This window comes from Chaetodon trifascialis, chromosome 2 (genome assembly GCF_039877785.1).
Source record: "Chaetodon trifascialis isolate fChaTrf1 chromosome 2, fChaTrf1.hap1, whole genome shotgun sequence".
Lineage (NCBI taxonomy): Eukaryota > Metazoa > Chordata > Actinopteri > Chaetodontiformes > Chaetodontidae > Chaetodon > Chaetodon trifascialis.
The window spans coordinates 805,283-818,563 of NC_092057.1; the positions used below are offsets into that span (position 1 = coordinate 805,283).

General features: G+C 46.6%; 2 protein-coding genes and 2 non-coding genes across 4 annotated transcripts in view; 2 read left to right on the forward strand and 2 right to left on the reverse strand.

The window, feature by feature from the left end:
* sun2 (Sad1 and UNC84 domain containing 2) overlaps window positions 1-5,661 on the reverse strand; it is a 36,823-nt gene extending 31,162 nt beyond the window's left edge. Inside the window, exon 1 of the mRNA XM_070982941.1 lies at window positions 5,630-5,661. The gene's annotated coding sequence lies outside the window, so the exon portion shown is untranslated. The remainder of the gene's footprint in view (window positions 1-5,629) is intronic.
* The window catches only part of LOC139339980 (voltage-dependent calcium channel gamma-2 subunit-like), a 366,973-nt gene that overhangs the window by 336,790 nt on the left and 16,902 nt on the right, over window positions 1-13,281 (forward strand). The window lies entirely within an intron of this gene.
* trnac-gca (transfer RNA cysteine (anticodon GCA)) lies at window positions 4,719-4,790 on the forward strand. The gene has a single exon. It is a non-coding gene; the product is annotated as a tRNA-Cys (tRNA).
* trnac-gca (transfer RNA cysteine (anticodon GCA)) lies at window positions 5,049-5,120 on the reverse strand. The gene has a single exon. It is a non-coding gene; the product is annotated as a tRNA-Cys (tRNA).

Genomic DNA, 13,281 nt, shown 5'->3' on the forward strand with positions numbered 1-13,281 from the left:
CACACACACACACAGACACACACACACACACACACACACACACACACACACACACACACACACACACACACACACATACACACACACACACAGACACACAGACACACACACACACACACACACACACACAGACACACACACAGACACACACACACACAGACACACCCTTCTGCTGCACTGACATTTATCAAGTGCATGGTTTCTGGCATGAGCACACACACACATGAAGCAGCATGCACTATAGGTATTAATATCAAGGAATGAAGGGAGCGGGGGGGGGGCAGGAAGTCCCCTGATCTGATCTGATAGTGTTTGTGGAGAAAGAGTAGAAACCCAATGCCCCATTAGCTTATCACGTACTGTAGAAGTGGGTTAGGTTGTCGCTCTGTGTGTGTCTGTGTGTGTGTGTGTCTGTGTGTGTGTGTGTGTGTGTGTGTGTGTGTGTTGGCTGGTTAGACTTTAAGTGAAGGTGCATGCCAGAAATAGTTGTACCTCGCAGTCATTTTCTCCTTCAGACTCTCCCTCATTACTTCCCCCTTGCCTCCCTCCGTCCCTCTGCCTCCCCTGTTGCATCTTTTATGAACCCCCTCACCTGCCTTCCACTTCTGACCCATTTTCAATCTTCCCTTTGTTTCCAGGAATCATGACAACTTTGGTGAAGTAGGTTTTTTTGGTGCCACCATAGTTAATGAAACCGTTTCAAAACCAATTTTAAAAACACATTGAAACCAGGCTCGGTAGATACCAAAGAGCCTGACGCTGTCCCTCCTATGGTTACAGCACTAGTATGGCTGAAGTCTACATACATTTATTAGATTTTAGCCTCCTCTGAAACATTTGGACGGCAGTAATTTGTAGAACGCCAATAAGACAAAATCAGTTTGATGTAATCTCACTGGAAGAATAACAGAGTAGTAGAGAATATGGAATTAAGAGCCCTAATCCAGGATCCTGGATGGAGCGGTCTTTAGCTCTTCTGGTCCATTATCAGATCACTTAGGTCGAGTCCAAGTCAAGCCACAAGTGCACATATGCACAGTGAAGCAAGATGCAGGTCCTTCACGTCTCCCATGATATTTGAATAATTCTCCTTCACAGCTGCAAACAGAGCTGTGACGTAGCTCAGATCACGTCTATTCAGTGCAAAGGTTTGATAATTAGACACGCACGGCCTGTTGCTGTTTTACAGTTAGTTATTATTGTCCTGGGAGTTTACCGTCACAGTACTGAGATGTTTTGGCTTTCAAGTCTCAAAGCAAGTCATCAGAGAGTCAAGTCTTAACTGAGTCATGTCTTACTGTAGGTGTCAAATCTCCTGCAGGCACATCATTCGCTTCACTCTTCAGTGTATAGAAGCACCATGTTTGGGAGGAAACCTGCTCTGGGAGCTTTCTGTGTTCACCTGTTTTCCCAGTCTGAACTGCATTCAAACTGGTTAAGACAATGACCCCGACTCTCCGAGGTCACACACACCTCACACACAGAGCCAGTATTCTGAAGTGTGCGTGTGAAAGGCTGAGTGTGTCCTGAGGGTTCGTATTGCTCCTCTGCTGACGCATTTCCTCTGCTCCATGTCCATACAGACTTTTTTTAGCAGCTCTGTCGAAGCCACAACTGTGCAAATTTGCACAGAAAACCACCAAAACTTCCCCAGATGGTAAGTTTGGGGAAGTGGCTTCCCTTCGAGGATGTGTGATATATGCATTTGCGTCTGCTTGTGTGCGTACGTGTGTGTGTGTGTGCGTGTGTGTGTTCATCATTCACTCCAGCTTCAGCCCTTTCTGCGACACTTGTTTTGTTCCAGAATTGAGAGTCTGGGTCCGAGTTCGTTTTCGTCTGTTTGCCCTCGCGTCGGGAAAAGTAACCCCGGCTGGAAAGAGCTGTGGTCGCGCCTCACTGAGCGTCGTTCATCTCTAAAGGTTAACTGCTGGAGCCGTAGGGGTGGGAAACACAGGTGCAGGAAAGTTATTTCAGATGTCTGAGCCTGCAGTTAGTGTGAAGAACAAGGCGAGGAAAGAAACTCTCTCAGAGGGATGTACAGTAGGACGGCGACATGGCTGCGGCAGGGATTGCACCAGTGACATTTCAGCTCCACAGCAGTCGCTCTAACCACAACCCCGTCACCTTAACCTGACCCTGATGTCTGTGCAGAAGGCTGGTATGATGTTCTACAGGATTGCAAATATGGGGCTCAATTTCCTGCATCTTTGCACAACACATCTTTGTTCTGTCACCCAGTTTAAGCGTGTACGTATTGTATATATTGTAAATTAGCAGAGGGTATATAACACTTGTGCCTTTTTTTGTCTTCTTGTCCTCTGACTTCTTGCACTCTGTCTTGTTGCTGCTGTAATATGTGAATTTCCCCCCATTATGGGATAAATAAAATCTATCTTATCTTATCTTATCTTATCTTAGGAACTGGATTCTGCTTGAAAAAGCCAGTGCAGCTGGAGTGTGCAAAGCTTCAAAAGGCACGTTTATCTTCTCTGAATCTAACGTTGCTGATGTCTTGTGCATCCTCCAATGCTCGTCTGAGTGAGCGTGGAAGCAGAGCAGAGCTTTTAAACATTCCCCCCGAGGGCAGCAGTGAGGGGCAGGGCCTGGCTGAAGGAGGTGCTTCCCTGTTTCAAGGCCATCATTTGTTTTTAATACGGAAAATCCTGCCAGAGCTTCACTGCTCTAATTTGCAGACGAGGTAGGCCAACGTTGCTCCACACGCCAATGAAAGTCTCAGTAATGACTCCTTTCTTTTTCCTCTTTGCTCTTAATAGGTCACTTGAAAGATGGAGGGAAAAGACAGGGACCCTCATTCACACTTGGCGCTCTTCTTCTTCCTTTAAGCTCTTGTCAGAAACAGTGAACATGTTATCAAAGCGCATGAAGGCGCCGTTTGATGTATGACACCAAGGCCTTATGGGGGACCTATGGAAAACTCATGGTGGCCTGGATGTGAAAGGATCACAGGCAGAGAAACAACGGGAGGATTGAGCATGGCTGGAAGAGGAGGAAGAGGAGGAGGCGAGGAAGAAAAAAGGGAGTGAGGAAGAGGAGGAGGAGTGTGCAAGACTTCCAACCCTGAAGGGCAACCCCAGTGAAGCTTCAGAGGACTCGGAGGATGAAGAAATAGAGGATTTTTTTCTTTTTTGGGAGGTAGAGGAAGGGGACCCTCCTGCAGCGATACAAGGGGAAAATCCCACCACTGAACACACCACCCCTCAGATCAAAGTGTGTGTGTGTGTGTGTGTGTGTGTGTGTGTGTGTGTGCGCGCGCACATGTGTGCAATAACAGTGCTACACCTGTGAACCGAGCCGCCAGCACTACAGAGGCGAAAAGGAGAGGCATTAAAAACTGCTGGGAAATATGACACGGCCACGCTGCAGCGTCATGACACACACGCTGACGTGCTGCAGCGTCATGACACACACGCTGACGTGCTGCAGCGTCATGACACACACGCTGACGTGCTGCAGCGTCATGACACACACGCTGACGTGCTGCAGCGTCATGACACACACGCTGACGTGCTGCAGCGTCATGACACACACGCTGACGTGCTGCAGCGTCATGACACACACGCTGACGTGCTGCACACACCTGCTGCAGCAGGCTGCAATCAGACGCAGTAAGGTAAGGTAAGGTGTAATGGTGCTGGGTTTTAAATGGAACTGTACTCAACTGTACTGCATCATACTGCATCATACAACACTGTATTCTGTCATACCCCCCTGCGCCCAAATGTGACCTGTTATGACCTCAATATGTCTTATTGAGTTTATTTCTCGGTCACATTACAGTATGCCATATAGTTTATTTGTACAGTTGCATCTTGTCCTCCATGTAAACAACGACAGAACAGAAATCATGATCACTGATCTCCTTCGTGAAGTCCATCCTCAGCTTCGATGACTCTTCTCTTACTTTCAAAACAATCACAACATCACTCCCGTATCCGTCCTCCACACTCACCAAGCTCACTCATTCAACATCAGGACAATGTGCAAAATGCAAATGGGGCCTGGGTATTTGCTGGCACACTATCAGCACAGACAGAGGACCCCGGTGGCACCACTGACTTTGATAACGACCCCACACTAGTTAAATAGAGTGAAACTGACACACCGTGTTTGACAGCGTTACATTGCACCACGTTACATTGCACTGAATTGCTGCATATCCCTCTGAATCTTATCATCATTCCAGCATCATACTTTGCTGCACCCTCTTGTTAATTGGCTTTAAAACTCAGGGGAAATGTCTGTGCTTCTCTGCCTCTGCTTCTCCAACCGTCTGTAACAACAGCGAGCATCCACCTTCACCTCATTAACCAGACTCAGGAGTGTTAACAGCAGACTGTCACTCCCACAGTTCCACACAGCACAGTTTCCCCTGCAGCTCTTCATGCATTACACGCTGCTGCTGTCGTCTCTCTCGGAGTATTTAAGTATCAGCTGAGCTCATGAAAGATGCACTCGGCACTGTTTGCATGCGTGGGAGTCGCTGTCTTCCTAACATGTCTGGTCCTTTTCCGCCTTCATGTCAGAAGTTATGAGACAAGAAATGAGGTCAAAAGTCAAACGTCTGTCTTGCTCACACACATATTTGCTGTCAGTCTCTCTATCTTCTGTCTTCCAACAGTCATGAGACACGGACATGACAGTCCTGAACTCTTGTGGTGACACTCCTGGTAACATCATCAATGGCTGAGCAGGTGTGGGGGGGTATAGCTCAGTAGTAGAGCATTTGACTGCAGATCAAGAGGTCCCCAGTTCAAATCTGGGTGCCCCCTTCAACACTGGTGTGATTCAGCACCTTCTCTATTGTTCAGGAAGCAGGAGCCATGACCACAGCATTCAGGCACTGTGACACCTCTGAGGATTGAGAAGAAACACAAATGAATACAAAACGCAGTATTTGTACTCTGTGTAACTAGCTGAAGTGACCCACCATTAAAGTATTAAACGTTTGGCTCTCCACTGTTTTTACACATCATAAGACTGATGAAAGAAATGTGCTTGAATTAAAAATGAAGCCACACTTCCAGCACAGGGGGCACCCAGATTTGAACTGGGGACCTCTTGATCTGCAGTCAAATGCTCTACCACTGAGCTATACCCCCTGATAAAAGCATGGACAGCACGCATTCAGACAAACGACTTCACAGCTCATTTAACCCTCAAACACACTGAAGCACTGAGCTGACTGACGCTGAAACACACGCGGTCCTCTTCTCCATCCAATCAAAGCATCAGTCACATGATGGAGGTCTGTGACCTTCTAAATAAGTCCAATCCAAGCTGAGCGAGTCTACTGAAAGGAAACTTAAGTCTGAATTGAGTTCTGTGTTCGATGCTCTGCAGGTAGACTGTGGACAGACAGTTCCACATGACGGTTCATCGCCTCACTGGGAGCCCCACGTGCAGCCTGTGCATTCAGTTGTGTTTTTGGGAAATCCACAGAGCTGGAGGCTCAGCTGCTCCAGCCAGCACAGCTCAAGACTCCCTTTGAATGTGGCTGTAAAAGCTGCCTCCTCCTGACCAAAACAGGGACTCTGGGGGGCACCCACATTTGAACTGGGGATCTTCTGATCTGCAGCGAGCTAAACCCACAATGTACAACGCAACATACCTGCAGGATCACTGGTGTGGCCACTGCTGGATGTTCACCTTCTTTTCTCAGAAGCCTGAAAGAAAAAGCACATTTGACAGAAAATAAATGTATGATTATGGAAACAGACAGCTGTTGCATAAGGACCAGCGCAGTGTCATCAACATCAGCAGGGAAGAAAGAAGTGATCAGATCCTCAGAGGAGTCAGCAGGTGGGCGGCTTCAGGAACAGCATGAGGGTTTTGTTTGTCACAAGGGCCGGGGGGGGGGGGGGCATTTGATAAGCTGTCATAAGACCCAGCCGGCCTCATATGATGTCATGGAGGACATTAGGCCAAAGCAGTGGCAACAGTGTGGACAGATTGTAAAATAATGGTGGGAACACGTGTTTTAATATGCTGCTGCAAGTGACACAGATGAGGAAGATGAGGAGACATTCAGACAGAGAGGAGGACAGTTAAAGGAGATGAAGGAGGATGTGCATGAAGTGGACAATGATAGAAGTGATGAAGTCAGGTGCTGTGGACAAAAGCGTCCTTTAAAAGTCACATAAATGTCAACAAAGATGAGGACGGTGTCACGCTGTCATGTGTCTATCACTAATCCAGTCATGCTGCTGCACAGGTCCATATAAAGTCAGAACAGCCGCATCCGCTGCACTGAGGAAAAAATGTCTGCTGCATTTCTTCCTGTTTTTTCCCCTGGCCAAGAGGTCCAGTTCCCACATGACCTGGACGAGGGGAAACCGGACACACACACACACACACACACACACACAGAAAATATAGCAGTGCTAAGTCATGTCTACTAGCTCAGGTACATGAAGTCTCGACTTTTCCTGCTGTTCCAGGCTGCAGAGCATCTCTTCACCGACAGTTTTTGCTGAGTCGTGTCTTCAATTTAATTCAAAAGTGCAACTGCAGATCTGTCAAATCCACAATGTGAAACAGGATCGTCAATCTTTAATCTGTCTTTTAAGCAATTCAGACCACATGAATTTAGACAGCTTTTCAGAGTGAAACACTTCAGTGCGTTCAGTTCAGCTTTCACTGAAGATTAGCGCCTGGCTCCACCGTTTCAATTCCTGTATGGAAGGTGCCATACAAATAAAGTTTTATTGTTATTATTATTACATTTATCTGGACTCAGCAGCTACTCGTGCTCTGGCCTCTGAATGTTTTCCAGCCCTGGCCATCAGACAGCTGGAGTCCGCCAGAGGTGGGCAGTTACGGGTAATGGGCTAAATGGTGCACAGCTGTCGATGCGCTCAGCCCGACCCTGATGGACGGCGATGCTCTGAGGTGTGTGTCGACTGTCTGGGTGCGCAGCGAGCGCCCTCGGTCGGCTCTTCCTGTGCAAATAAACGGCGGTCGTGAGCGTTTCACGGCCTGAACCTGGTGACAGCCGTGTTCCAGCTGCCCCGCGCTCGCTGCCTCATTGTGCCGTTTGTATATTTAGCTGCTCCGTTCCACTTCCTCTGCTGATGACGGTGGGAAAACACACAACAATGCAGCCGTGATTCTGCCCTCCCTCCCCGCCTCCCTCCCCTTTCCTCTCCTCTCAGCATCCTCCCCCTTTTCCTCCCCCTCGCCCTCCCTTGACTCAGTGCTCATTCGCTTTCCATCCCATCAAAGCATTCTTTGAGAAAGAAACTGCGAAGTGATTCACAGAGCCACAACAATGCCAACGGGCAGCCATGTTTTTCCGGACCACACTTAGTGCCTGATTAACACCAGTTCAAACAATATGAGGGCCAAAGTGAAACGAGAGCCTGCTGAATCTAAATCAAGACCAGGGAGGGAAACACCACCACATATTACTCAGCTGCAGTTGTATCCTTGTTCTTTCCTATTCTTGGTGCCATTGTAGCCACTCTATTGTTCACCTCAGCCAATGTTTCCAGTGGTCACGTCAGCCGCTGGATCCCAAACTTTACTGCTAACTTTCTTTGGAAAGGGCTCATAAACGCGGTGATGCACATGCTCAGATCAGAGTTTTTGGGATGTCTCACCATCACAGGAAGACCCCTGTGGGATTGATTAAGAAAAATATCTTTGATCTAAGTTTCGCTTCCATAATTTTGCAACATCAATTCATCATTATTATTCATTATTCAGAGGCAGATGTGTAATTATTGATGTCTTGTGGTCAGATAAATAGGTCAGCGGCGTCCTTTGCTCATAGGATGACAAAGTTTCGCTTCACAACAGCTGCAAGTCTAGACAATGCAGAAAGAAACTGTATTTTCTTTGCCCAACTGTTCATTTCATCATCCACTTAATTTATTACCCTTTCACAGTAAAGGCCAAGTGTATCTCGGGCGGCGCCTGTTCACTGTGTGTGTCGCCAAACAGTGAATCGGCGGGGGTGTCTGCGCTTTGCAGCTGTGATCGGCAAAGAATTTCATTAGTCTGGCTTTCAGGGAGAAATGTGAAGCGTTTTGTAATCATCTAAATGCTGTTTCAGACTCGTGTCGATAAAGAAGTCCATGCATGTACTTCTTTATCTGAAAGATGCTGGATTTTGGCACAAAGCGCTGCAGTCTAAACAATCCACTGCTGACACTACTACCGCCCCAACCTCACTCCTCCAGCACTGCAGTGGATGGAGAGCCATTTCACAATCAGTGCGTACAGAAGAAGAAAACAGACTTAAAGTGAGTAAAGGGTTTTGGGTTGCTGATGTACAGTTTATGATCATGCACAGGCCAGATAACAGCAGCCTGGCTCAGTCAGTGCAAAGCTGACGGTGGTGTAACAGGCGGACTGTACAACATGTATTTATGTATGTAATGGATGTAATGTACGGAGATTAATGAGGGTCCAACAAACAAAACCTCCATCTACTGTGTCATAAGACCAGATATTACTGCTTAACACAGTGAGTACAAGTGATTGACAGATTGCCAAAATGTCTGAATCTTCAGAGTTGCAGTAAGAACATCCTCCCGAGGAACAAGAGGTCGATAAAACTTAATACATTCACACTGTCACTGCTGCATTTGATTTGTTTAAATGAATGAATTTAGTGAGGCTGCAGATGTTTAACCCCTCACCTCACCCCTCCCTGACCAAGCTGCTCTCTGGAGCCAGCGGTTGGTTTGTCCCCTCTGGGCTGCTGTAGAGACATGGTGGACTCCATGGAAGAGGACCTGCTCCCTCTGTAGACACAAAGAATTCATTCTAAGTGCTCATGAAAATCATATTCCATGTCTGATAATAATTATTTCTGTTTTTTAACATTCTGCTAATATTCACTACGTCTGTGCAAACGACATTCATTTCAAAATAAAGTGTCACAGACTTGATGTTTTGAAGAAACTCACATAATAATGCTTCTTTGAAATTATAATTTAAGACTTTAAGCTAGTGGGTGTTTGAGGTGTGATCACTTGTTTGGCACAGTTTTGTTTATCATGACATCACCGGCCTCAAATGTTCGCTGACATTAAAGTAATAACTGCGTCCTGCAGCGGTCAGCAGAGCAGCAGCTGAAGCCAAAGGTTCTCTGCCATTGATCCTGTGGGATCCATCATTGATAATGTTTGCAGCAGATCCACTCCAGATCTAATATGGCCTGATTCAGCCCGGCTGGCTAGACAGCAGCAGAGTGCGCTGCAGAGGTCGTGACCCAAGTTTGAACTCTGGTCGGGAGCGCAGCGGCTGTTCACCTCATCCTGCAACGGGCTGCGGTGACGGAGGAAGTTGGCAAGAGGAGAGGAGGAAAGAAATTCCCTCCATTAATTAGATCAGGATATTGGACAGGAAGTTAATTAACACTCTCGCACACATGCCCGGTGAGGTTTAAGAGGGAAAAGGTGGACTGAGAGGAGTGAAAATGACTGGAGAGCTGCAGCCTTCACATGAGCCACGCTTACCTCTTTTAACTAAACGTGAAACCTCCTTTGGCTGCTTCTGTTGTGTTTTTCTGGGAAAATGTGTCTTTAAACTCAGTACAGCTGCTGAAATGAGGTGAGCCTGAGACACATTTAAACTACATCTATCAGTGGTCTGCTGGGCCATCGAAGTCAGTGCTAACACACTCGCCTCTGTGCGCGTCCTGAGATTTGGGTTTGACGTCTGTGCAGTACAGAGTGTGTTGAGTCTCACTTTGCATTGCTCACAGGTGAAACCGTCCTGAGCTCTGGGAGGTTTGTCCACGATGACGCTGTGCGAGCAGAAGAAATAACGCCCGTCCTCTTGCACATGCACCACACAGAGGTCAAGCGGCTGCCTGGGCGTGCCCCCACAGAGGCCAGGGTGAAAGAAACAGGGGGGCGGGGGGGTCAGATGAGGTTCACAGTAGAGAAGCAATGGTAAAATTTAAAAAATCATTTTGTCCTTTTATGGCCCAAAGTTGTTGTCGTGTCAGTAATTTATCCACTTCCTCTGTTTCAGCCTTCAGTCAGACTGAAAATGAGACCAAACTGAGATCTGAACTGATGTCAGCCGGTTCGTTCGGCTCTGTGCCAGCAAGTAAAACAACCTTTAGCCTCCCACTTTCCCTGTGATGCCAGCTGAGCTGAACACACACGCTGCTGCTGTCTGTAAACTGTATTTATGTTGATTTTGTGAGACGATGTTGCAATCAAGAAGTCATCATCTGGTCAGCTGGCTGTGTCCCACTCTGCCCAGATGCTGGCTGATGTGCAGTTTCCCAGTTTACCAACTGAAAAGAGGGTGAAGGAGAAGAGTTCTGTCGATCAGATGCTTCACTGGGGACTGAGCTCTCCACAAATGACCTGCGAGCAGTGTGAACTGTTTCCAAATGAGAAGGAACTTTATAGGATCTGGATCCATATTTCACTTCAAATCCTGTATTTTCATATATGGTTTACAATATCCAACACCACAAAGGCACATTATGGCAAAAGTGCAAAATGGCAACTTAATTGTTCTGTAACCAAAGTAAAACTTCTCAGATGTCCTTTGGCTTCTGGAATAAAACCAGACTTTCTTCTATTTGTTTTACATGCAGGGAATCTAAAACACACATTTCATATCTGTCATTTCAATGTTTTTTTATGCCTTTCATCAATTTACTACAAGTAACGAGTGAAATATATCGAATACAAAGCTCATGACATCCCAATAAATGTGACGTTGTGACGTCTGATATTGCTCCAGTGTGAAGGGAGGCGGCCTGCTTGAATCACATGATGCTAAATGAAGTCTGAGGTAAAAACACACAGATGATATAATTCAGTCTATCTGACAGGACAGATGTGAGTCAACAGCAGTTCTTTTATCCAATCATGGATGAAGCGACACGTCACCAGTCTGCCAATCAAAGGGCAACACAGAACATACAGACACTCACATATGAGGTTTTGGCAGAGGAGCGTTAATTTAGCCTTCAGTTACTGAAGGGGAAATGACGCCTGCACAAAGAATGTATTTCAGATTGTTCTCATGTGTTTAAATGACTCGTTTTCCGTCTGTCTGCAGGCTCGTTTGCATCGAGTTGCTCTTTGAGGCTCATATTTTAAACTGAGCTGAATGGATAAACATTTTTCTGCCTCGGCTTTGCAATGAGTCTCTGATATCACACACCTGTGACTTCCAGCGTCACAGACAGCTGTGCAAGCTGTGGATTTGTTCTACATTACTTCATCTGCTCAAACACACTCGCGCGCACACACACACACACGCGCACAGTACATGTCCTTCCTTTTGGACATAGTGGGAATTCCATGGTGGACATCAAGGACTGACAGCGAGCAATGCTGTGAACCTGATACTCTTTCAAGTGGTGACGCGTGCTCACACACACACACACACACACACACACACACACACACACACACACACACACACACACACACACACACACACACACACTGTACATGTGCACTGTGGTCATTTTTGAGATGAGGTGACATGACAGCAGCGTGTCCCCTCAGTCTGTCAATCACTCTGTACACTGTGCATGAAGGAAAAGGTTAGCAGTTACATTGGTACGTGACTGTGTGTGTGTGTGTGTGTGTGTGTGTGTGCGTGCGTGCGTGTGTGTGTGTGTGTAGTCCAGGAATAGTAGCCTACTTCCTCTGTCTTCCCTCTGCAGGGAGGAAGAATCTACCGTGACCCCCCAGCTTTCCAGCCGTGACCCTGCCATGAAACACTGAGCTTCCTGGAAAACCGTTGCAGACCACTTTGGAAATGAAAGCTGATGACATGAAAGATGTTTGGATTTTGGATGCATGAGGTCAGACAGACGTGTGTGTCCACATGTCTCTGACCTCTGCCAGATCAAAGATGCGTTCACTGTCACCGTGCAGACTAACGTGTGCACAGACTGGTATGTGAAGCCACCTGAAGGAGGGCTGTTTTCACTCCCTTCACTCATTTTGGTAGAAACACTCTGTTGTTGTGTACGTCTGTGAGATCCTGTGGATGAAATGTTGTACCAAACCTGTGAACCCCACAGGCGCTTCGTGAAAGTCTAAAAATAGCATCACGATGCTTTTAGACATTCAAAGTTGTGCGGTGTTGTCCTGTCGTCCCGACGCTTCCTGCTTCAGTCATTCCATTTGCAATCCAAATGACTTGGTCACACATGAAACACACGATAAGAATGAGCTTGTCGTGCTGTGGAGTAATTATGTACATTACGAGCTAAGTGTAGCAGCGGTGGTGGTGGCTGCAGCGTGACGCCTCGTCTCTATTTGCATATTAATGTGTATTCAGTGAGTCTCAGTGCAGCGTGAGATCTGCTTGTTGTTTGTTGAACAGGTCACGTTGAGCAAACGTTATCGCATGCAGAGTACGGTCACGTCTGAAATGGGCCTGCAGGGCGTCTTTAATGAGTCTTGGTTTCACGTCTAATTCTACCCAAAAGTCTCCTGACACTGTTTCTGCAGCGTCCGAACATGTCTGAGCTTTGAAGGACGGGTGGAGTGGACAGACTGGGTGAGCGCAGTGACGTGATTTTTAATCCTGTCTCCTGGTTTGTTCGAGCTCGCTGGCCCTCTTTGTTTGCTAACCCCCGCCCTTCAGGCCAAACAATAATCCAAGCAGATTACAACAAACACAAGTGTTTTCTGGAAAATCAGTCGCCCCACGTCTGACTCGAAACTTAAAAAAAAAACAAGTTGGAATTACTGATGACGTAATGCACTTTCTGCATTTTACATTAGAGGGAGCTGAACGGAAAACGTGTTTCATGGCTAACATCCACTGTGCCTTGACGGTTCTTAATGTTCCTCAGAATATAATCCAATAAAGATTGCTCTTCTGTTTCTGGTGCAGTCGGCGGTGTACTCACGGTGACCTCGTCATTACTTAAATGTGCAGTCCTTGATGCAAACGTGATGAAAGGTTGGCCACAAAGTCTACCTGAACTGAATCTAATAGTTTTGGATTTTCTGCTGATGTAAAAGGTTTGTTTTCTTCATCAGTATCTGGAAATCATTTAGTAAAACATTCGTTATTTCAAATTTGATCTCCCTGTTTATTTCCTTTGAGAAAAGAAAAAAAAAAAAGCATTTCATGAGATTTCCTACATGATATTTTAAGAAATTATTACGCAGGGATGAATAATTGAGATCATGGCTCCAAACTGTCCCTTTAAGAGCACCCATGGGTGCTCAGGTCTCCGTGCTCCTAATAAGGAGGTGGTAAACCCTGCCTTCAAGAGGAGAGGAAAGGGGGCCCTGGCTCAAATCTGAGGACCAG